This window comes from Pteropus vampyrus, unplaced genomic scaffold (genome assembly GCF_000151845.1).
Source record: "Pteropus vampyrus isolate Shadow unplaced genomic scaffold, Pvam_2.0 Scaffold34, whole genome shotgun sequence".
NCBI classification, from domain to species: Eukaryota; Metazoa; Chordata; class Mammalia; order Chiroptera; family Pteropodidae; genus Pteropus; species Pteropus vampyrus.
The window spans coordinates 2,282,253-2,307,598 of NW_011888815.1; the positions used below are offsets into that span (position 1 = coordinate 2,282,253).

The window sequence follows — 25,346 nt, forward strand, 5'->3', positions numbered from 1 at the left end:
GGTTGAGTAAGAAACGCCATGTGCACAGGCCTCTCTCAGGGCAGACAAGCAATGAACTGTGAAGGCGTCGTGGGGCAAGTAGGAAGGCGGGAGATGGCCCTGGACTGCGCCCCCAGCCCCGTCCTGGGGGCCGGGGACCTAACTCCCAGCTCGGGGGAGGGGGGGCTCCTGTTTGAAACACCAGAAACACCGAGCACCACGTACCCAAAATACCTCGATGCAAGTGTGTGACGATTTAATGTTTGAACTGCGCGTAAAGACGGAGGTGACCCTGCTGAACACAGCTGGAGAGGCTGGCAGACAAGGCAGGGCGGGCCGGGCTGCGGCGCCGGCGACGTGCGGCGGGCCCGGGCAGAAATGGCGCAGGGGCGGGCGCGGCCAGGCCCAGCCGGCCGCCAGGGGGCAGCCGCGCGTCTGCAGGCCGCGGCCGGCTGGAACCGGTTTGGCCGGAAGTTGGGGCGGTGCCTGGGCTTCCGCAGCGACGCGTCACGTGGCCGGCCGGGAGAAAAACAACAAGATGGCGGCGCCGAGGGCGGGGCTCGCCGGGCACCCTTGGGACCGAAGGGCGGCGATCTCGGGGCAGGGCGGAAGGAACCGAGGGGTGCAATCGGGAACATGCTTCGCTGCCCCTTTGTCCAGCCTTGGGGGCCACTCAGTCGTTCCTGGGCCGAGAAACAGGCAGCCGCGCGTGGCAGGCGGGCCCTCCGCCCTCGCAGACCGCGACCCGGGGGCCCGAGCACCCCCGAGGGTCCCACTGCGCGTTTGCGCGAAGCCGCCGGCCAAGCTTATTGAGCCCCTGGGCTGTCGTCCCTACGTTTGCTGCGCCCTGCTAACCAGGCTAACCTGGGCGTTTCCTCGCTGAGACAGATAAAATGCTGCAGATCGTGCTGGGCGAGTCCTAGTTGAATTGAAACATATTCTTTTTCTTTTCCAGTTTCCTGCTTTTGTTCAAAGGGTTAGAACTGCCTCCCTCCAAATGGGGGAAGAAAAAAAAACCCTGAGTGACCTAGGCCTTAAAGTAGCATTCCCGCCCTGCCCAAGTGTTGGAATTTGCTTGACTTGGACACGGAAACCGTCTAGGACCAAGAAGGCCTTACAAGGTCCTAAGTTCTGTTATTTTAAATCACCACCTGGATTTCATACAGGAAAGTGTAGATGTTGGTAGTTGTGTAGTATATAACGCAGGAAATAAAAAGCAAAGTCGCCTGGTACAAGACCATGGGTATGAAAGACCTAGCCCTTAAACAAACCTCTGCCTGGACAATTGCTCCGGCTCAATTTTCATTCCTCATCTCCGTTTAATATTACATGAGCTTGGAACGCAAAAGAGCCAATGTGGGTAAAAATAACATGAGCCATTCTGCTTGCAGTGGTATATTTAGCAGAAAGGAGATGTTCGTCCTTGGCATTATGTATAAATTTGTCCCCTTAGAGCTGGGATTCAGATTCTCTCGTTCTTGCTAATTTGTGAGACCACTGACAAGTTTCTGAATGTGACTTTTGAGTAAAACTTACCTCCCAAAGGTTTGGGAGATTTAACTAAAATCTCTAAAAGGGGCCCCGAATGAAGGAGCGCTCCAGTGACGTAGCTCGGGAAAGACATTACTTTGATTGTGAAGGAGTCTACGGTTTCCTCAGTCTGGTAGGGATTTTAACATTTGTGTTCTGATCAAAACTGCGTTGCCATTAAGTGACGACTAGAAAGTATAACGTGATCAGAAGGGGAAAAAGAAGGAGGGGGAAGTGCAAGGCTTACATTTTAAAGCTTAACTGCGGATTTTTGACCCAAGCAGGGGTTTGTGAGAATTACCCTTAAGTCACTTCTTTTTATATCCATGCCTTCAGAGGTTTCACTTTAAACTCCATCATTTGGCACAGAAGGGCTGCACTGAGTGTCAAAGGATCCTTGAACCTGAAGAATAAGACCCTTCTTCCCTGGGCAAAGAATATAGCTTGCTGCTTGTTGCAGTTCCTCAGAAGGAGCCTGCTTCGTTGTGTCCTTATATTTTGCAATGACTACCCTCCTTTTTTGTCTCTCTGTGCACACAGGATTCAAGTAGAATTTTGGGCAACTTTTTCTACAAATGTCCCGATAGAAGCACAAGAATTAGCATCCTCAGGCTTTCAGATGTTTGCCTCCAAAATTTCACTAGCGCTGCCTTAAAATATATTTTAAATCTTCAAATATTTTATTATAGTAAATTTGATTTTTAAATTAACAGAAAAATAGAAGAAAATTAAAAGAATCTGTACTCCAATAATTCAGAAACTAGTTCTTATAGGCATAGACTTAAGTTTGGGAGAAATTATGTTGTATGTATAATTTGATGCCTTCTTTACTGAACTTTAAAATGTTTTAGTTCATATAAAAGAAAATTATGCAACAGGAAACATAAAAATACAGAAAAATGCAAAAATAAAAATAAAAAAAAGACCAGAATATCACCACGAAGAAATGACCACTATTTTAAAAAGTGTTTGTATTTATCTTAAAATAACACAATACCTAGTTTTGTAGCCTGCATTTTGTTTTTAGCCAGGTATAATGTATTTTCTTATGTCAAATAAGAATCTTCATGAATTTTTAAGTGCATGACAGTCTATCTCATAATTATATCGTCATTAACCATTACTCATTCTTTTACTATTGGGTACCCAATTTATTTGCCAATATTTGCTCTTAAAATGTTGGCATGAATACTTCAGTATGAAAAGCTTTGTACATATTTCTGTAAAATGATGAATCTGAACTTTTAAGGTTTGTTGATACACTTTTAACTCCCAGAACTGTTGGGTTAATGGTGTTCCATTTGGAGTCTTCTAATTACTGTGCACCAGCATTCCACCTGAGCTCAAATCCCATCTCTTGTACTTTGATTACTCTCACTCTTTTAAACAGTTTTTTTTTAAATTATAAATCATATATTCTTGGTGTATTGATTTTGATATGGATGTGTATCTAATAAGTACCAGACATGGATATCTCACTTCATTAGATATGTAAAAGTGAAATCCTTTCACTGTCAACAACCTATTACTATACAGAAATCTCTTTTTCCTTTTAGCTAGTTCATTTCTATGTATAGAGGTGTTCCAAAAGAAACTAATTGCTGGTTTTCTCCAATGTGCAGCAAGTACATCAATTCTGTAGCATTCTCCAAAATGATCTAATATAAATGAACGTTTGTTTTATTTATTTAGGCTAAAGACCTCTAATTGTCACATATTAACATAATTTTGTTAGCTATTTTCAATTTTTTTTTAATTGTGGATATGCTGTTAGATCTTTATCCACTGGGAAAGAAAGACAGCTCTGTTCAAAGCAAGGTGACCAAATAGTTCTAAGGTTCCTCCTCTATATTAATGTGGATACTCCTTACTAGGAAGCCATTTTATAGTCTGTTATAAAATTAGACTCCATTTGCTACGATCCTTCCTTCGCTCTCTAAAAATAATTTCGAGGATACGAAGAACTAAAGAGGAATAAAACAAATGCATGACTAACGGGAAAATATCCATCAGTAGCCTTCAGGTGATGGTTTTAAAATCACTTGAGTGAATGTGACCCTCTTTCCTGGGGGGTTACCAGTTCTGATCATCCCCTATACTTTAAACAATCCTAGTTTCTCTGTAAATGAAGTCCTTCTAGTTACTATGCTTGTAATAAAATACATTCCACTAGGATGGAGAACACAGTTTAAGAATATTTATTCAAAGGTATTTGAGGCTTTAAAAGGCACCATATATGGCAATCATTATTATACTATAATGCTCCTCAATTTGGTGACAATACACCCCAGTGCAGAGGGTTGTCTCTGGGAGTACAGTATCTGAGGCCAGTTACTAGTCTAATTCTATAGATGCACAGCAATAAATAGGAGGATTTTGAGCAGTATCAGCACTGTGCATCTGAGATTAAAATCTGTTATCAGGGATTGATTTGCTGTGATCCTTTCAAAACAGCTCTAGATTTTTTTGTTTTGTCATTTAGATTTCAGAGCTGACACCCAAGACAGCAAATGGATGAATATTTTAAATTTAGTCTGTTTAAGTGACAATTGACTTGGAACAGCTTTTGGAAGCCAAATAGCTCTTAGAAACCTGTCTCCTGGGAGCTAAAATTTAAAGTCTGCTACTGAAATAAATGAAGGGGGATGACAATGGCGGAAGAAGAAATTTGTTTTTTTCAATATTTAAAAGTTATTTAATCTTGAAAACATCCAGATTCCACTCTCAGATAGTTATTGCCCAGCATGAAAGGGAAAAGTCTTGTAAATCTGCCTTTTAACTCAGCCCTGTCAGAAATAAACAGGGAATCTTGGTTGTTTCATGTCCTAGACCCTAGGCCCCAGACTCTTGGCTACTATGCTGCCAAGTTGTGGGCATGTCCCAGCAGAGTCAAGGCTCTCTAGACCTATGCATCCCTATCTTCTAGTCTCCCCCGAATTTCCCTATCTCCCCCATATCAAACAGCCCCAAAGTCCTGCTCCCCATTCTTTCAAGGCCCCATAAAGCAGTGGTTAAGAACTGGAGCTTGAGAATCAGAAGAAGCTAGAGTTGGGTTCTAGATCCATCATTTACAAACTATGTGACCTCAGGTAGGTTAATATCTCCAGGCCTCAGTTTCCTTCCCCCAAACTGAGAATATTTCTTTCTATGTTGTAAGGATGAAATGATGGACTATATATAGTGCTTAGCACCATGCCTGGCCCCCAAAATGGTAGTGATTATTAACCCTTCTACTTCCTTAATCCACCTTCTACCTGTGCTAGGTTTCTCGATCTCTGGCCAGTTGTCTGTCCAGTCCTCTAGCCTCTACGGAGCTGTTTGCTGTTACCTATAGGATCTTCCCTTTAAATGCGATCTTTGCTCGCTTATCTGCTCGGTAAACTACTCTTTCATCAGAACACAACTCAAACCTTACTATCTTGATGGTAAAATAAATTGATATAACTTCTTTGAAGGGGAATTTTCCCCAAAACTATCAAAATTTAAATGCAGCAATCTATGGATCAAGGAATTCTATTTCTAAGAATGTGTCTTATAGATACCCTCACACATGGGCAAAAAGGGAATGTATACAAAAGTACTATCTGTAATAGCAAAAGACTATAAAATCCTTCATGTCCAATAGAGCATGCGTATAAAAAATTTTTATTTATCCCTACAATAATTACGAGACTCTTAAAAAGGAGTAGCTCTCTATGTACTGATTTCCAAAATATATTGTTAACTGAAAAAAATCAAAATGTGAAAAGCTGAGTAGAAGATGCCTTAATTTGCCTAGAAAAAAGAGAAAGAGGACTGACACATTTATACCATGTTAATGAAATGGTAACTGGCAGTCAAGGGTCTGGGTGAGGAAATGTTTCCTTTCCACTATATACATTTTTGTTCCGTTGGGAAAATGTCTAACCATTTCCATAAAGTATTAAATTTCTTTAAATTAACGGGGAAAAAAAGAAAAACAAACAAAACCCATCTTAATTCCAGTATCTCTTCATTTGGGAAGCCTTGGCTGGCCCTCTCTCTCTTCATACTGCCTGATTCACTCCAGTGTTTGCCTCTATTACTTTATAGCACTTATCCCATTTTACTGAATGTAACTGTCGACATGACTGGTTTCCCTGGAGAACCAAGAGCAGCTAGAAGGTAGGGGTGGTATTGTGTTCATTTTTATGTTCCAAGGATCCAACACAAGATGATAAAACACACACTTTTTAAAAAAATGAATTAAAAAGGTTTCCTATGACAGTCTCTCCCACCACTGCCCTGATCCTATTTTAGCTGCCCACATGAGAGTTTGAGACCTGAAGACTCATTTTATAATCTGGTCCCACCCTACACTATCAGACATCCCCATCAAACCCTTTTGTAGCTCCTGCTACCCCTGACTTCTTTGATTTTTAAAAAACTCACAATGTCCTCATACTCCTTGCCTTTCTATTACAGTTCCTTCTACTAAGGTCCCTTCCTACTTCACCAGCTTAGTCTCCGTTCAAAGTCACTTCCTCTTTGAAGCCTTTCTGTTTCTCCCCTGCCTTAGATAGACTTGATGTTCTCACAGCTCTCTAATCATTTATTGCAATTATAATTTCATGTGTTAGTCTACCTGATAAAAATAGGAAATCCTCAAAGATGGGAATTTTTACCTTGTTTATCTTTCCCTTCCCAGTATTTATACCTGCCACATAGCAGGCACTCAATTGTTGCTTGAATGCAATGACCAAGTTAGTAGTAACTGCTCGTGATATTCTTCTGATGGGCCCAACCACAGCACCCATCTGTCACTTATGTGGAGTGATATTCCTGTATGTTGTGTGTGTCACATTCACATTTCAGCCTGGCACCTTGAACTGGAAGCTTTTGGAGGTGTTTGCCACTCTAAAACAGGTGGAGAAACACAATTTGCATGTGCTCTCTTTAAGGCTCTTAAAGTAGGATTGCCATATTTAACAAATAAAAATACAAGTTACCCAGTTAGATTAAAATTTCCAGTAAACAACAAACAATATTTTTAGTGCAATTATGTCCCAAATATTACTTATACTAAAAAAAAATTATTCATTGTTTATCAGAAATTCAAACTTGACCAGATGCCTTATATTTTTATCTGGCATCTCTACTTTAAAGGCCAAATTCCCAAACCCTGTCTCCCTGCATTCAGACCCAGCAATTCTTAAAGAATTTGATGAACTATGTGATTTTATCATCTTTAGTAAATAAGCAACCAAATATCTCCCAACTCTGCTGATTAAATTATTTACACATATATATATTTTTTTAAAGCGCTTTGCTTTTTTTTCTCAAAAACATTTTCTTTATATTTTAACCATCAGAATTACATTCTAATTTATAGTAATTTAGCCTCTTACCCACTTAACAGTCGAATTGGATCTGTGAGGGTGAATCCAGGTGACTCTTCCCATTTGAATTCCCTATATACAGTATTTTCTTTCCATCTCTATTCTGCAGTTTGTCTTAGGTAACAAGATTATCTTCAGGCACTGTAGGGCTCCTCGGGCCACTGAAACCCTGCAGAGCTCTTGGGCTGTAAAATGTTACTTGTCCTAGAAGAAAAGGGGCAAGCACACTACCCAGCCCTGGCACTTGTAATGACCTAACTGGGCAGCCATTACACGTATTACAGACTAGGCTTTTCAAGACTTTTAAAAGTTGAAAACGTCATCTGCTTTAGAAAGCGGCTTTTTCAGACTTTTAGTTTCTTAGCACTGGCAGGTGATCCTGTAGGCCAAAAATGGAGGCACCAACTGCAGCTGCACATTTTTTATTTCAAAGGCACAGTTCCTGTTACATTAAATCATGTTCCCCTGCAGCTTCGAAATGAATGACAATTCTACACGACATACCTTTTTGTTACATGTAACTAGTTATCCCAGTGGTTCTAGAAAGTAAGATAATGTTACAAGTGTCAAACCTTTGACATCCAAACTTGAAAATTACAGGCTAAACGTTGTCCTAGGTGTCTAAACTCCTGCAAAGCATTTGCTTAGTTCTCAAATATCACAGCTCCGCGTTCTGCAAAACATGAAACGGGCCGTCAAAAATTACTAAGCAGTGGCGATTGGAATGTAAGAGAATTTACCTTAGGAAGAAAAAGGGACATATTAAAAGGGAGTTGGAACGGAAGTGTAATGTGGCTTAAATATAGCCGAGAAGCATGGGGAAAATGGCTCAGTCCGGGACTGGAAAATCAATTTGCCAGGGCCATGGTGAGATTGGAACATCACCTCCGTACTTCGAGACAATCCATTCTAATACCCTCAGTAGAGTCTGCAGTCAGAGCCTGAGTACAGCAGGAGGGGATGGGTATGCCCGATAGCAGTTTACAAAAAAAAGAAGAAAAAAATGCCACCGAGCAAACCATCAGAGGAAGGACAGAAGAACGATCTTTTAGCTTTTGAAATAGACTAGAGAGACATTTAATGTGTCGAGCTTTATTCCGGAAGAATACATTTCTTTTTCATCCAGCTGTTTGCAGGATGACTTCTAGTAAATATTGCTTGATAGGGGGAATAATTTTGGAGCTACAGTGCGCAGTAGAATATATCGTAGATGTTTACTTTGCAAACGCATTACGTTACTTGTTCAGAAGACGATAAACTATCACTTGTAAACCAGAAAAGCTTCTAACATTTAGAAAAGTTCTTTGACTTCTACTATAAAAACTAATCTATAGAGGATAAATCTTCTGATGCATGCTGAACCCATTCTATGACCTCTTAAAGCCGTTTATTGTTAATATTTAGTATGTTATAATTTGTCAATCCATCTGTCAAAAATGAGTTTTACTTCAAAGACCAAGCAGTTTTAAGCCTATTGAATAGTCAGTGTGACTTAATTCAGGAAGTTGTTCCTTTTGTCCCGTTCCTATGTTATTTACTAGCTCTTTCTGCACCGGGGTCGATATATCAGAGTTTGGGTGTTTTGAATTTTTCTTTCCTTGGTTAAGAAGCAGCCTATTCATTCTGGCATATTTGCGTCATTATAGAGTAATCCTACCCTGGGAACTGACTTCGAACTGAATTTTATTTCCTCTACGAAGGTAAAATGGAGACTCCGCTTCACATTCGAGCTTAATCGGGCGACTCGCGCAGGAGCTTCGGGCAGGAAATGAGTGGGTGCCTTTAAGAGCGACCGCTGTAATTTTCCACAGCCCCGCCAGCCCCGCCCACACGGCCGGCGGCGAGCGCGGAGTACGGCTGCGCAAGGGGCGCGCGACTCCGGTTGCCTGGATACCGCCTCCTCCGCCCCTGGCGCCCGCAGCCGCCCTGTTTCTAAGATGGCTTCCGAGTCCTATCTCTATGCTGCGGCAGGAACAAAGCCAGTTGAACGCCCTTGAGCTTAGCAGAAAGCAAGAGTTGTATGGCTGGCTTTAAGAGTGTTCCGTATCAATATTTATATACCTTTATAACTTTACAAAAATCCTGTTAGGTTGTCTGGATCAGGGAGTGTTTCAGGGTGGGTAAGCCATGGTCTCTCAGCCTTTCCGTGGGAGAGCTTTTGACTTCAAAGTTGGTGGTATATTCACTTCTTCTGATAAGAATTCTGGTTTTTCCTGTTAAGCTAGCTCAGGAAAAAGTCTTCTGAAATTTTAACTGGGCTATGACGCTCAACTATAGAGACCATATAATTATGTGGCTCTCAATTAGATAATAGCCCCTGGCCGTGTTCTCTCCCGTTTAAAAATACCTGTTTTTTCTTTTTCTTGAAAGGTTAGTTTCTACCCAGATTAATCTTATGGTACCATTATAGTTATTAGAAGATGGTAAATTCTTCTGGGGATGGGAACTGTTTTATTCACCTTCGTATCCCAGAAGTGTTTCTACCTATAACAAACCTTCAAGTAATGTCTCTAAAGAATACAAATTAACTACTGAGGCTTTTCTGCTAAGCACTGTGCTATGGGATACGTACTCCGGTTCTGCAACTCCATTCAGTCTCCCCTTTTATAGATGGAGAAACTAAGGCACCAGGACGTTAAGTAATTGTCAGAAGCACCACAGCTAGTAAATGATGGAGCCGAGATTCAAACGCGGTCAGAACAGCCTGTGCTGGGCTGCCATTGTGCTGTGCTGCGTCTGTAAATACTGCAGAGTACGTGATGTCTTCTAATTGACGCACTCTGAGAGGAGTGCGAAAGTCTTTTTGCCCGAAATATGTTCCGCTTTAAGAATAGATTTTTCACATTTGTATCAGGGCATTTAGATGCTTATCATACTCTGAGCCTAAAGACCCAAACCTAACCGACCTTGGTAGCGGGTCTTGGGAAAATATAATTAAAAACAAAGTCTGCTGCCAATCCCAAAAATCTCTCCACAAAAGTGGAAGAGAAAGAAAAGTTTTATTATTGAATAAGCATTAAACCAAAATACGATATGCATCACAGCCTATCCACTGAGAGACTGCAGAGACAAATTTCACCCTTATACATAGCTAAGCAGATACCCCCTTTCATACCTGTTCTCAACAATAACTAGTCCTCAGGTAGGAGTACTTGATAGCACCACTTCTCACACATAGTTCATTCTAAATTCACTTGGTAATTGGTAGTGGTAATCTGTGTTAGCTAATTAGTTTATCCAAAGAAAAAGCAAACTTCTTATGTTTTTATGACAGGAGATAGGTTTGTAACCTGGAACTGGACACCTACAGGAGTTAGACTCCTACTATCCCACAGAACCTGGGAAATAGGGATGTTATTTTCCTTGGTGATTACATTTCAAAGAGATGGCTCCCAGGTCACTGAGAAAGACATTCTTAGGTTGTAAAGCTGGCAAGAGGCTTTTTAGCTTTTGAAAAGGTTTCCATATTTCTCAAAGGGGCAGAGAAAAACTTTACAACCACAAGTTTTCTAACGTAAATACTGAAAGAAAGGGAGGGGGTCCCTTTCTCTTTCTGTGCTCCTGAACTGTATTTATTTAAATTTGCATTTACCCTGTCTCAAGATACAGACACGACTTAGGCCAGCTCTTCCATTAGAGTCAGCGGGCATTCAAATTTTCACTTCGCTGGCCCACCCTTTCCACAGACGTAATAGTGAGCCAAATAGTAGGAGGAAGCCACGAGAAGTGTATTATCAAATGCGGAGGGTTAAATTTTCCATCCTTATTCAAATTCTTGCTTCCTGGTTTTTTTGAAATTACTTCTAATTTCTAGCAGATGCTGAGTGAATTTGCGTGCTGTACCAGATCATGAGAATGTATCTGAGAAGTGCCAGAAAAACGACTGCCTTTGGTGTTCGAGTTCAGTTTTCAATCTTCAGTCCTCCTTCTTCATTACAGGGCCTTGGAGATATGACAGGGAGGACCTCTTGCCTCCACTGACCTCCAGACTGTCAAATGCCTACCTTAGCTTTGACAAAAGGCTTGGGCAGCTGCTGGTGGCCTCCATGCCTTAGCTTGTGCTGATAATACTCAGCCTGGAAGACCTTACTCCACAGTTTCTGCTTGCTTGGCTCAATGAGCACAATGGCTCAGCTATACCTTCCTTCTGGATCCTTCCCTAACCCTCCTCCCCACTCACTCACCTCATTCTGTCTGATTTGGTCTCCGCTGGGCTCCCAGACCAGTGGGTAGTTTCTCCTATTATGGCGCACACATAGATGAGTGTGTGTATATGTGGTCATGTTTAATATACCAGTCCATAAATTTCTTGAGAGCGAAGATTAAAAAAAAAAATACATACACACACACACACACACACACACACACATATATATATATATATAGACACACATTTGTGTGTGTATGTATTCCCAGCACCTCACAGCAGGGTGCCTAGATGAGATCTGAGGTCTCAAACTGGTGACTTACAATCCTCACCTAGTACACCTATTTTGTTGTTGAGCTCTTTTTAAATTTTTGTTTTAAAATATTTCAGGTCACATTTTAAAATCTGGATTTGCATACAAATCAGCTTCTTTGACATCTCTTGAATGATTAGATATGGCCACCTAGGCCTGTTTCTACATGGCAGCAAGAGCCCGGTACAGAGATGGGTCAGTCAGATGGGACACGAGCTCTCTCCACTTGACTGCAGCCTATGCCACTCCCTTTTGACTCCTCATAGAGGCTAAGTATGAGGTGTCATTTATATTGAGTATGCACTGGTTTTATTTTTGGAGTAAACTATTTCTCAGTATTAAAAGAAAGACTAAAGCATCTTTTAAGAATAAAGGGAGAGAGAGCATTTCTTGGTGGGAATGAAGCATTTCCTTTGTGTTTATTAAGAATATAAAATGTATCTATGTCTATTTTTCTTAAATCCAGCAGCTTTGCTTATTACTTTACCTTTCCTGGCCGTTAAGGTAGATACTCAAAAGCTTTTTGAGGAAGGGAGGAAAGGAAGGAAAAAAAAAAATCAGCAAATGGATAAGATTCTAAACTTTTAAATCCAGCTATTTATTTAAACAGACTTCCAAAATTAGTACCTTTATCCAATCCTTCAATTTCCTCCTCAATATCTCTTCTAACATTTGCTGCATTTTGCTTGTGTGTGCACGTGATAATCATATTCCTGTAGCAACTATCTTATCAAATACCAGTGAGATAAGTCCATGTATATGCCCTTTTTCCTTAATGACACAACAGGCATAGAATGTACACCAGCACAGATAATCACTTCATGCAGGAAGTTCTCTAGAGGATTATCCTCAGCACCCTTTTATATGATAAACAATGTCTGATGGGTGGAACTGAGAACTATTTTGTAACACTTACAAACAAGAGGAAATTGTTAGTCTTATCAATGCTTATGTATCAAATGAGCTTCTAAATAAATGCTATTCTTCCTCTCTAAACACCAGCAAGAAGTACTGATGTGTGTACAAAGTAGGATACTGATGTTCCATCTCCTGAAAAAAACCATACCTTAGAAGTTATATAGTTTTTAATTCCAAAGATTTAATAGAGCTTTTATTTACAAGGAAGGATCTTAAAATATTTCCTTCTAAAGTCTCTACTTTCTTAGAGCTACATTATTTCAACAAGAATCCTATCTGGTTTAGTGGAATAGAGGATCTTTCTAAACCCCTTGAGTGTTCACTGTCCTTTAATGGGGTTATTGAGTATGGAATGATAACACGGAGTCAAGGCAAAGCGTTCCTTTCTGCTCCAAACAAGCTATGACATCATGAAATATAACTCAAATTCTCTGTCCCCTTCTCTTTTGCTTGGGGTTTTAAAGTCATTATTATTTTGCCTGGCCTTATTAGTCCTTTCCAAACTCTAGTAGTGTTAGGGAAGTGATTGGGGGTGGGATCAATTAGGAAAAGTCTCACGGATGATTCTAACATATCCTACCCTTTGAACACCCAGTCATCCTTTTAGTCCCATTGACAAGCAAGGGTATATGACAGGGCTCTCAGAAGGAAGGATGTGTCAGAATTTTATGTTTATTAAACTCATGAGGAAAGAGTTCTGTGCACTGGGAAAAAAAACAATCAGCTATGTAAATTGAGTTTATTTTGGACTTGAGGAAAGCAGAATGAACCACCCAATAGAAAGGACCCAAAGCAGAGTTAGAGTCCTGACGCCCTGTTCTGATGAAAAGACTCAGCAGGGATGAGGGGAAGGTGGCTGTTCTGCTGAGAAATGGAAATAAGTCACCTTGTTCAGAGCCTAGAAGCTGCCCGGAAATTTACACTGCAGTCTCAGCAGCAAGACCCAAACCATATCTCACGTAGTAGGGCCATGTTTATCGTGCTCGTCTCAAGTCACACTCCTCCAGGTATTTCAAGAGCTCTGCTTGATTATGGTGTTGTACAAGGACCACAAAATCTTCAGTAGCTAAAGAAGCTCACTGGCAAATAGACTGATTGTTTATGATGTAAAACAGGCTCACTCAGAGAACTACACATTTATTTGTAATTAATGTGAGAAACCGAAGCTTTGATTATTGCTATTTCTATAAGTATGCTGCAATAATCGTGTCCTGTCTACAAAAACAGAGAAATACTTAATTTTTGCAGTAGCTTCAAAAAGGCTAATGCAAATATTTTGATACTTGACTTTGTTTTAATACTGACAAAGAAAATCTGCTAAATTATAGCATAAGTTTGAAAGAGAGGGAAATGCTTTTTGTAATTTTGATTCTTTTAAATTCAGAATCGACATGAATTTCCAACCATGGGATAGAGTCACCCTGTATATCACACAAAACCAGCCAAAGCCAAAACAGTCTCCTATTCTTACAAAAATTTAAAAGCCATGCGAACCAATCGATATCAATTAAAGGCATCTACTACCATTTTATTAAGCACCCTATTTAATCTCCATATTATGTGCATATACTCTCTTCTTTCAGTATCAAGTGTCCTCGTCCTTATTCCAAGTCACAGTGACTTGGAATCTATTCAGGGCTGTCACTTAATTTGATGAGAAAAACACTCTGCTACGTGCTGCTACCCTTGCAGATTCGAGTTAGAACCTCGATCCTGAATCTATATGGGCTTTTTTTTCTTTCCTTTCCATATTTATTTCTTTTTTCCACATCTTCCTTTCTCACTATTTTCCTTGAAACACCTAAAAATGTCAGTAAGGAGGAGGATAGAGAAATGAGTTCAAAATGTGTTTTATATTACACACCTGAAGACAGGTAGAAAAATGTATAGTCTGGCTCTCAAGCTTTTAGACTGAGATATATTTATGAAAAGCAAAAGATCCCACAGTCCAGACAAATCTCCCAGTCCAGTTTTCCAAAGAGTGTAAAACTCACTGAAATCAAGGAAGGGCACCCCACAGGAAAACTTAAGGTGGGTCATGATTATCAATATGCAGCTTTAGAAATAGGAGTGTGGAAGACATATATGGACTGCAATGTATACATCTTATATTTAGCTGAGGGAATGATCAATCAAAATTTCCATTTATACAAATCAAGAGTAATCCAGGATTGTATCCAGGCAGACTGGAGGTTTCAGCTAAGTTTGCTTCGTTTTATAGCACAGGCTGTAAATAAAATGACCCCTGGCTTTAGGCCTCTTTCTGTTTGTAGACAGTAAATTTAAATCCTTTGTCCCCACAGACCAACTCGAAGCAGTAACCTTGGCTACAGTTGCCGCAGCAAAAACACAGTCACCAGATTTCCAGTTCTATATTCGGTTTTTGAAAATTGGTTATGTTGAAAGGGAAAAAAACAATTTTACTTTGCCTCTGCTATTGACACCAAGAAGCACTCCTTAGACTGTTCAGAGAGGAAACAATGAGTCATTCATGCTGTCAGCCCAGGTGGTGCATGAATTCCAGACTGAGGCCGCTGTGTTAACCCATGAAGGGCTCTGCTCCGAGCCGAGGCTCCCTGCAGCCTCTGAGGGAAGCAGGGCAGCTGCAGAGCAGGCCTGTGCGTCCAGTAACCAAGGCAGTACCTCCACAGCGCCAGTCCCTAGGGGCCTCTGAGCTGTTTGTCACCGTGTGATTGGCTCCAGGAGAGGGGTGGAGAAGTGAAAACACTCTGCCCAGGATATATTTAGTTGAAGTGCAGCTGGGGAAGCGCTTAAACAAGGGAGCTTTTGTCCTCAGGATGAAGTGTTTTTCTTAACTCCACAAGGGTGAAAAACTTAAGCCATAAACTGATTTTTCCCCCCTTACTCTATTTTCTCTTCTTGGGGGAAGTTAAGAATTTTCTGAGATTTGTCCTATATGAGGAAACTAAGCAACTTAGATGCAGAGTTGATACAAATTTAAAGCACACATCCTTGATGGAAGACGCAGTTAATAAATTCAGATAATTTCTTAACACAATGTGTGTGTGTGTGTGTGTGTGTGTGTATTAATTTCAAGAATAATATGTGTATATATATACATATACACATATTATTCTTGAAATTAATTTTCTTTCAGTTCAAATGAGAAGTTAGGTATTTGTCAGACATCTTTACTTGGTCAAATTTACAGAGATAAAAACATAATTAAGTTTTAAAAGCTGACAGAACCCTGTTTCACTTGAGTTGACTCACATTTTCTAGTAATGAGAGATTTACTTCTGCCCTGATGGGCACAGCTTCTTTGCAACAGATTACTGATGAGCCATGTAATGGCTCCTGTTCACGTCCTCCTTGGAAAACCACTTAGAACTGCCACCTTGCTACAAGGCTTTACGACCACTGTGTAAATGCTGTGTAATAGGGGCATGTTGTCTACTATTAAGAAATAACATAGGAAATATTTTACATGCAAATCCCATTTGAAATTTTGAACCAAGGGCAAAAACTTCTGGACAAGAAGTCCACAACTTCAGTAATACTAGAAAATCAGACATGTTAGCCAGGGTTCTCTAGAGAAACAGAATCAATAGGATGTATAGCTGGATGGATGGATGGAAGGATGGATGGATGGAAGGAAGGAAGGAAGGAAGGAAGGAAGGAAGGAAGGAAGGAAGGAAGGAAAGAAGGAAGGAAAGAAGGATGAATGGAAGGATGGATTTTCAGGAACTGGCTCATGTGATTATGGAGGCTGCCAAGCCAAAAATTTGCACAGTGAAATGACAGACTGGAGACCCAGGAAGAGTCAATGTTGTAGTCCAAGTCTGAAGGTCACATGTGGCAGAATTCCTTCTTGCTCAGGGGAGGTCAGTCTCTGTACTATTCAGTTCTTCGACTGATTGGATGAGGCCCACCCATGCTATGGAGGACAATCTGCTTTATTCAAAGTTCACCAATTTAAATGTTAATCTCATCCAAAAATATCCTCACAGAAACATCCAGAATAATGTTTGACCACATATCTGGGCACAGTGGCCCTGCCAAGTTGACATAAAATTAACTATCACACAGGCTAAAACACTCATTTTGAAAAATCCACTTGTTAAAATACAAGGCTGCTTACCAGGTTGAAGCTGCTGTGAGGGTATAAAAATGGATATAATCCCTGATTTCCATGACCTCTTTCTCTTTCTTTCTCTCTCTCTCTCTCTCTCTCTCTCTCTCTCTCTCACGTGTGCTCTCTTCCAATCTCCCTCACTCTCTTTCTCCCTCTCTTCTCTCGGGAGGGTTGCCTTGGAACCAGGTGAGGAAGCCCAAGCCATAGAGAAGCCACATGTGGGGATTCCAGACAGCAGCCCCCAACCAACAGCAACACGATCTACGAGACAGACATGTGGTGACCAGCCCTCCAGAGCTCGTCTCCAGCCTCCCGTGTTGCAACTGGGCCCAGACAAAGCGGACCAAACCGTGCCCTGTCTCAATTTCTGACTCACAGAAACCATGAGAGATTAAAAAAGATAAAGATTAATGCTATTTTAAGCCACTAAATTTGGGAGTAACTTGTTACCCAATAATAACTAGCATGGTAAGGTTATAGTTAACTTAATAAGAAACTATCAAAGTATTTCCCAAAGCGATTTAACCATCCTGCACGCCTATGAGCAATGCACGAGGGTTCCAGATGCTCCATCCTTACTCATGCTTGATATATATCGTCAAGCCTTTCAGATTGTGGCCCTTCTACTGAACAAGGAGTTGTTCCTCATTGTGGTGTTAATTTGTATTTTTCTGATGACACCACACCCACGTTTGATCAGAAATGTTATTACCTAACTTAGAAAACATTTACTGTGATATTTCATAGGCACATGCCGTAAAATCAACTGATCCTTACACCCCTGGCATTTGAGAGCTTATGCTGACATTTCCGAATTGTTTTTAAAATAACTGCTACAAAAATGAGTCTATGTTGTTAATAATTATCCACACTGGGAATTTTGAAGTTAGTTTGCAAGCCCTGGAAGAGTGAGGAATCAAAACCGTCTATCCACACATGTGGGACTCCTGATCCTACGACACCACTCCCCATTATTAACTGGCTTAGAAAATTTATCATGACCCAAGTCCCTCAGCCAGTCAATGTTGGAGCCAGGATAGGAAGCCCAGGCAGCTTGACATCAAAATCTAGAGTCAAATGTCCCCAGGTGTCAGAACCCTAGGGAGTGTGAGATGACAGCTTGCTAACCCCCCAGGGAATCTTGGGAAAGGCCCACCTGGAAACACCCGCATTCACCTGACATGGCCACGCCTACCTGACATGGCCACGCCTTCCACGCCAAACTCCAAGCTGGCTTTGACCTTTCTTTTCCTCCTGTCTTACCAAGCCAGGGGCCTGGACGTCAGAAATTAGAGCTGTAAATGCCCAAGGGAACCTGCTCTCAGGCACTGGTGGTGGTAATGCTAATGGTGGGGCTTCCAGAATAGATACTGCCACGGGCTGGCGGGGGTCTCCCTGGCAGGTCCTCCAACGGTCCAGGCCCAATGGTGAATTAATTACCTTAGACGCACACGTCAGAAAAGGGAGCTTCAATAGCTTGAATACTATGGTTCTGATGCTGTGAGAATCTGGTTTTGTTTCTACTTTTTCTAGAGCATTTTTTAATAGAAATGAAAAATAAACATTGTATCTAATGAATAGGAATCTTCATCTTACTTCTGTCCCTATCCCCTGAGACAACCTTTCTTGTACATCCAACCAAAGATATTCTTGCATATATAACCATAGAGGTATATATTTTTAACCACACAAGTGGGCACATACTATACACTGTTCTGTATCTTTGTTTTTATTTCTAATTAACAATATAGCTTGGAAATTATTCCTTGTCGATACCTAAAGTACAAACTTTTTTTTTAATCTTTGATTTTTATTTATTTTTTCTCTTGCCTTTTCAAAGGGGCTGCACGCATTTCTGTTGTTAGGGCTGCGTCATGATTTATCTAACCAGTCTCCTGTGATGACTGTTTAGGCTATTTCTAACCAGAAGCTCTGACAAGCCAGCGTAATGAATCTGCTTGTGTTTCTGTTGCAGTGCCGTGTAGGCCCCTCTGAGATCTCTAATGTCACATGTGTGGGGGAGGGAGGGAGAGGAGTTTATGGCATGCCTCCCCCACTTTTCAGCCAGCAAGGCACGGATTACGGCTGGAGTTTTCTCTATAGGGCTGTAGTCAGAAGAGAATTCATATAGCTACCTGGAGGTATATATAGCTCAGAAAAATCATCCAGACAGCAGCTCAGCTGATCACTGAATTCTAGTAGCAGCAGCAATGACAACACACCACGAGCTTTTCCAAATATGCCCGGGCGAATATGCCACTGCCATCTTTTCCAGCAAGACCTTTAGTCCCAGGGACTGGGCTGTTTCTGTGACTCATAAACCTGGAGGCAGTGCCAATAATTTAGGGCGATGTGGACCAACAGATAGAGAACCAACAGATGGGGTTCTCCATGGTTACCTCAGGTTTCTCTTGTGAAGAGACCTGGGCACCTTACTTCAGCTCAGTTCTCACATTCTCTTCCCTGAGATCAAAGCTTTTGGCAAGGCTAGTGGTTCCTCCCAGGAAAGCTGACAGCTGAATGTCTGCCTCTGCTCGCTTTGTCTGAACATGCCTCGCTCAACTGCCAGCCCCTCAGCGGTTCCCCTCCCAACACTGAGAAACCCTAAACCCCTACTCTAAAGCGCACTCTGCCAAAATGGACGAGAAATCTTTTTCATACAAGGCCATTATCCCAACCCTCCTCCTAACAAAAATTAGTTGAAAGTGACAAATATAAAGTCACTGATTCCTCACTACCACCTTTTACTGTGGAAATTCCCAAACACACAGAAAAGTTGAAAAAATTATGCAGTGAACACTCCTCTGTGTACCATGTAGATTCTAAAATTAACATTTTCCTAGATACACTGTTTCAGGCTTTTTAAAAACCAGGCTCAAATATTCAGTTCGTTTGCTTTTAAAATTTCAGAACAAGAAACTTAACTCCTTGTTTAATGAACACAGAATAATTTAGTTCCATTCCAAATTACACTAGTAGGGAGCGAAGAGAGAAAGTTAGGGGACAATGAAGAGAGAGTGGCCTCCGGAAGACAGAGAGGGTGACAGAGATAAGAGGAGGACGAGGAGGAGGGGTGTGAAGACACAGGAAAAGAGTCTCTGGGTTTGCAAATGAGATGGGTCAGGTTTTGTACCCAAGCGGCAGCTGCTGTGTGGTTAAGGACGCTCGCTGCTGGGGCCTAGACCAGCACCCAGCACTGGGCACAGCCTGTCCATCTCCCTCTGTCAGAGTTGAGACAGCCATATGCAGCCATCCCAGGACAGTGGAACCAAGAGTTCCTGACCAGAGGGTCCAACTCCACAGACAGCTGTAAAATGGGGGAGACCTGGGACTGGAACCAGCTTTATACCCCAGCCCTGTTAGTACTCCCGGCACATAAGACCTTGGATGGTTATTTAACATCTCTGAGCTGCTATATTCTCACTCATAAAATGGGCATATTAAGAATATCAACCTCATGAGGTTGTTGGGGAGGTAAACTGAGATGAAGGCATTCATGTAATAATGGGTGGGACGTACGGAATGCCAGCTGTCTGCCAGGCATTGAACTGAATGGCTTACACACTTGCTCTCATCCCTGATCACTGGCCTTATAGAGGCAGACATTATTATTGGCCTCATTTTAGAAGTGTGCAAACTGAAACTCAGAGTGGGGAAGTTACTTCGGCAGGTGGCCTAGCTGGTAATGGAGTAGGCCAGAACCTCCTGCCTGCAGAGCCCACATGCTATGCTGCCCTCAGCCTTATGCCTGGTACTAACCTTATAAAATGTGATGAAACACTCCTGCCACAAAGGATTCTTGCAAGATCAAAGTGAGACAACCCATGTGTACATGCTAGTATACCAGATCCTTAAGAATGTTTGTTGAATGACTAAATGAATATTTATGAGCTCATCTAACACTTGTCATATTCTTCGGCTGCTTCTGTAATCATTAACTCTATAGAAGCTTATAGTAGATAATTATGGTGAAAAATCTCCCTAGTCCTGTACTATACAAACATCAGGTTTAATTAACAAATTACAAGGGAGTTGATTTTCTTTGTATTCTGACCTCATTTATATTACAGCAACATGGAACCTATTATACTTTTGGTCTATGATGGAACAACAGGGCAGCCGATTATAAATGCCAGGGTCTCGGGCAAGCCCTTCCTTCTCTTGCCCGGCTGCTCCAACTTGACATTGGACTTCCTCAGTGTGCCAAAGGGCAACCCATACCCAGGCTGCCCTGGGAAACAGAGCTGGAAGCCTCTATGCCTTCCTTGCCTTTGATGAGGCCTCTCCATGGACTGGTGGCCGTGGCAGGCTTTGCACGGTGGTTTTCCACCTTTTGTAATAGACTTTCCTTTCAAAACTTGTGAAATAATAACGCTATGAATTTATCTATAACTACAACTAAGAAGACACATAGACTAGAGTAAGATCATGTATTGAAAAGTACTTTGAAACTTTCTTCAAAATTGCAGTATAAACCTAAGATTTTGAAAATAAGTTCAATAGCTAATAGGCAACCAAAGTATCCATTAACAGATGAAAGAATAAACAAAATGTGGTCTATACAATACAATTATATATTATTCAGCCTAAAAAAGGAAGGAAATTCTGACACATGCTACAACGGAGATGAACTTGGAGGACATTATGCTCAGTGAAATAAGCCAGTCACGAAAGGACAAATACTGTATGAATCCACTTATGGGAACTATCTAGAGTAGTCAAACTCAGACACAGAAAATAGAATGGTGGCTGCCATTCTAATGGTGGCAGCTGGGGGGCGGGAGAAATGGGGAGTTATTGTTTAAGGGGTGCAGAGTTTCAGCACTGCAAGATGTTCTGGGGATGGATGGTGGTGATGGTTACACCACACTGTACATCTAAAACTGGTTATAACGAGAAATTTTATGTCACGTATATTTTACCAGAATTAAAAACGATTACTTAAAAAATCAGTTATTTGATTTATGAGGGTGGTTTTGTCTCATTTTTACCATAACCACTTAAGAGGACAATACATTTTTCACTTTTAATAAGATCCAGGGATGGGAGCTTGGAAAGATGCATGCTGCCACGACAAGGACAAGGTGTGGGGCTTGAAGCCAAAAATTAGGGACCTTAGACGTAGCTGTGGTCCAAAGGTGGTTTCCACGGCATCTCTGACTGCTCTTCCTTAGAGTGAGAGGACACAGTAGTTTTGGGGACTGAATGAATGATGCCTAATAGAGGAATCTTAAGACCGAAGAGGGTTTGGGGGGATAGTGGTCACCCGGGAGAGTCTGGGACCGCAGTGCTGTCCTCTGTGAGACGAGGTGCTGGATGCTGCCTTAGAACCTGTGTCTTGGCTCCTTCCAGCGATAACGTACTGTCAACACCAACAAAGGAATAGGTCGACCCATCAACCTCTGCCCTCAGACAAGGCCACATTGAGCCAATTCCTCAACTTTAAAGGATACGTGCTGTTTTGAGAGGGAGTGAAAAATTCCAAGTGGAGTATTTACAATTCGCCTCTATAGTTGCAAAGACACTATTACCATTTCTCTTTGTTTTTTTGGGAGGGTAATGATTATTTAAAATAAATATTAGCAAGTCCCTGCTATATATATAATATATATTTTACCTAGATATGTATATATATTATCATGGAACACTGCATCTCTTCAGCTTTTCATTTCTAGGATAGACTAATTAAGTTTTTTTTTTTTTAAGGCCTACTATTTAGCATGTCATTATGACTGATTATAAATTTCATTCCTGTGTGTTCAGGATTAATGTAAAGGAGTTAAAAGCTTTTCCATGCCCTTCATTACCTCTTTCCCAAAGGTGAAATTTAACTTAACATTAGAGCAACAATTCTGTAGGTAATGTCCCATATGCTGATTTCCCTTTACACATTTACACCGATTGACCATAGCTAACAGATGTTCTCTTTGCTGATTGTGGAAAATTTTCACGCACACCATGGAAAGGAGGGGGAATTATTGTAGTCAGGTTCTAGTCTGGCTCTATCCCTTCATAGCTGTGTGGACTTTCCCTCCTTCATCTGTAAACTGGAGATAAAATACCGCTTTGGGATTGTAGAGAAGAGGAAAGGAAATGACATCTGTAAAGGTTAACTTCCGCCTCTTCCTATTTCCTACTATCATTCTTTTTTATTCTCTGTGAAATGAGAATTTCTTTATCTTTTGTCCTTTTTTCTTTACTCTTACTCCTTTTCTATTCTTCCTGTATTTTCGCCTTCTCTTTTTTTTCCTTCTTCTTCTTCTTACCAAAGGAAACACTGTTGAGGTCACAATGAATACAGAACACTGTCCCCTCTCCCTCAATGACAAGGCATACCCTCTAGATCTTACTAGACTGCCTTTCCTGATTTCTGGCCTCAGTCTGGCAATTGACAACTTGTCAGTTGGTGCACTGGGACCCACATACATAGGTTACTGTTAACTGCATCTCAATCTTTATTTTCTCATTTAATAACATTTTCCAATGTCCCACCATCTAACCTAACTGCACTGCTATGAAATTTTGCAGCGAAGTTCCCTTCAGCCATCTGAGAGAACTCTGCTCACTACTTTTTTCACTGAGCTTGGTCTTCACTCAATTGTTAATAGATCTTATTTACACCCCTGTTTTCACGGTTTCTCTTCACCTTTTCACCAATAGTACTTTATTCAACATCAAACTACTTCCGTCTGTGAATTCAGAAACAAAAATAGATCCTTTGTTCGAAAGTTCCTTCTTTCTCTTCCTTAAGCTTGTCCCTGCTTTGTACTTTGTAATGGACAGTGGCGGTACCTTCTGGAACAGTCCTGAACCGTCTTATGCTATGCAATGCAGAGAATGCACTTTCTCATAACTGGAAGTTGCTGGCAGAGCAAAAAGAAACAAAAAACAAAAGCTGCATTTCAGGAACTTCATTTAGTAAAATACACTTCCTTTTGGTAGTTTTCCAGCTAATTGCTTCATCTGGCAATAAAAGTAATTGGCTATGGGCACGGTGTGTGTGTGTGTGTGTGTGTGGAGTAAGAGTTGGTGAAGGGAATCAAATACTAAAACAGATGTCAGTTTCAACTGATGTTGTCATTCATTCATGAAACTGTAGAAAAGGGATAAATTCATCGGTGAACACAATTTATTACCCTGTATCTCATATGGAAGAGAATAAAGAAAAAAAACTGTGTACGATGACAAAGGAATTACTGTAGATTATAGACACCTATCAAAATGCATAATCCCTGCTAAAATTTCATTTTTTGTAATATTAAAACCTTGAGATTATCTATATGTTTCCCTACTTGCTATTGAGATCTTTAAATCAGTTTAACTCTTAAGATTACAGGTGGATACATAGGAATTAAAAGAGGATTTTGCATTTGTCTATAAGAGTTTCATCAAAGAATGGCATCAATTATCTTGTTTTTCCTCACTGGCGGACTAGCAAAGTATGATATAAAAGATAAGTGATATGCTTTAAAAGTCACAAGTCAGCACTGAGGCAATACCTAGAGTCACTGATTTTAACTTCTACTCCCAGGGTGTCTGAACACAAAATTACATTATTTCTACTCAGCAGGTGTTTCTGAATACCCATTATGTGTCAAAATTGTGCTAAGCACTATGAAAGAATACAAAAATATGACAGTCTCTATCCTCGAAGAGCCTTCAACATTCAGGAAGACGAGATACCCATGAAATCAACTGAACCCAACTCAAGACATCTCTATGAAAAATAAGATTATATACACAACATATACTTTCAAAGCATTAACTAAATCCATGTTCATATTTAAAAAATGCAAGATGGTACAGAAGCGTACAGTGAAAAGTAATTTTCCTCCCTTCCCGACAGCCAGCTCCTTTCCCAAAGGCCATCTCTGTTATGAGCTCCCTTGTGTAGCTTTCTAGTGACGGTATAGGCATACAGAAGCTTATGAATAACTACACATATCCATTTATTTACACAAATTCTACCCACATTTTAAACGAAGATTCATTGAGAACAACTAGTCATTGTTTAGCTGTCTCAGGAAATGATTGCATAAAAGGCACTCGATAAATATTTGAATGACTGAATGAACCATTCCCCTTTGGTCAGATATTTCAATTGCTTGCTATTTTAAATAATGCTGCATAAAACATTTTTGTGATTTAACACTTCTTTATGTAGAGTCCCAGAACAGGAATTACTAGGTCAAGGCTTTTGGATATTGCCAAATTGCTTTCCCATAGGTTATTTACTCCTGTCAGCTCCATCATGGGTAGTTTCATTTTTTTTCATCTTTGCTGATTTGATAGGTGAAAAATGCAATCTCACTGTTGCTTCAGTTTGCATTTTTTTGAATTACACAGTACATTTTTTTTCAAATGTTTACCAGCCATTAATATAACCTGTTTCAAAGAACTGTCTGATAGAATACTTTGCATATTTATCTATGCGTTTTTTTTTACTGATTGTTATGACCTCTTTAAATATTAAACTATTAATTCCATTCCATACTATTAATAGATAGTTCTCCTTATCTAGTGTTTGCCTTTTGAGTTTTGATTTAATTAGCTTATTTTTGGTCCAGAAGATGGACATTTATTATCTTAATCTGCTCAGTTCTCTCCATTGAGTCATCCATAATTAATTTCATTGCATACTTATTGCATCTTTTCAAGGACTGTGTAGAAATGGAAGCAGAATCCACCTTAAGCTTATAGCCTGTCTACAACAGAAATTTCTAAGCATTTACTTGCAGAGGTAGGTTGAGAATTAACTCCACTTTGGGATCTGAGGTATGTAGATTTAAGAAAACATCCTGGACCTCCTTCTTGGAAGGACTTTGTCTTATTGGTGAACTTTCAAGTGGGAAACCTTATTTGGGGTTGTCAAATGCCGTTATCTTTCTCCTTCTCTCTTTCCCTACTACCCAGAGTGGAAAATTGCTAAAGATTTGGTTTCTAGCCACTCAATTAGTTTATCTCAAACAAATCATCCTGTCCTCTTGTCCACTGTTAAGAATGAAT

At 40.6% G+C, this 25,346-nt stretch overlaps 1 protein-coding gene and 1 long non-coding RNA gene across 16 annotated transcripts in view; one reads left to right on the top strand and one right to left on the bottom strand.

The window, feature by feature from the left end:
• Positions 1-25,346, bottom strand: part of FAM174B (family with sequence similarity 174 member B) — a 107,755-nt gene that overhangs the window by 70,261 nt on the left and 12,148 nt on the right. For 2 of the 15 annotated variants that reach the window (XM_023528973.1, XM_023528974.1), the window contains exon 1: positions 6,876-8,627. The exons of 11 other annotated variants lie outside the window; for them this stretch is intronic. The gene's annotated coding sequence lies outside the window, so the exon portion shown is untranslated. Of the gene's footprint in view, positions 1-204; positions 362-6,875; positions 8,628-25,346 lie in introns of those variants that run through there. 2 more of the 15 variants (XM_023528977.1, XM_023528975.1) reach the window with 1 other exon arrangement.
• LOC105290252 overlaps positions 21,128-25,346 on the top strand; it is a 28,965-nt gene continuing 24,746 nt past the window's right edge. Inside the window, exon 1 of the long non-coding RNA XR_002779665.1 lies at positions 21,128-21,139. This is a non-coding gene — a long non-coding RNA (uncharacterized LOC105290252). The remainder of the gene's footprint in view (positions 21,140-25,346) is intronic.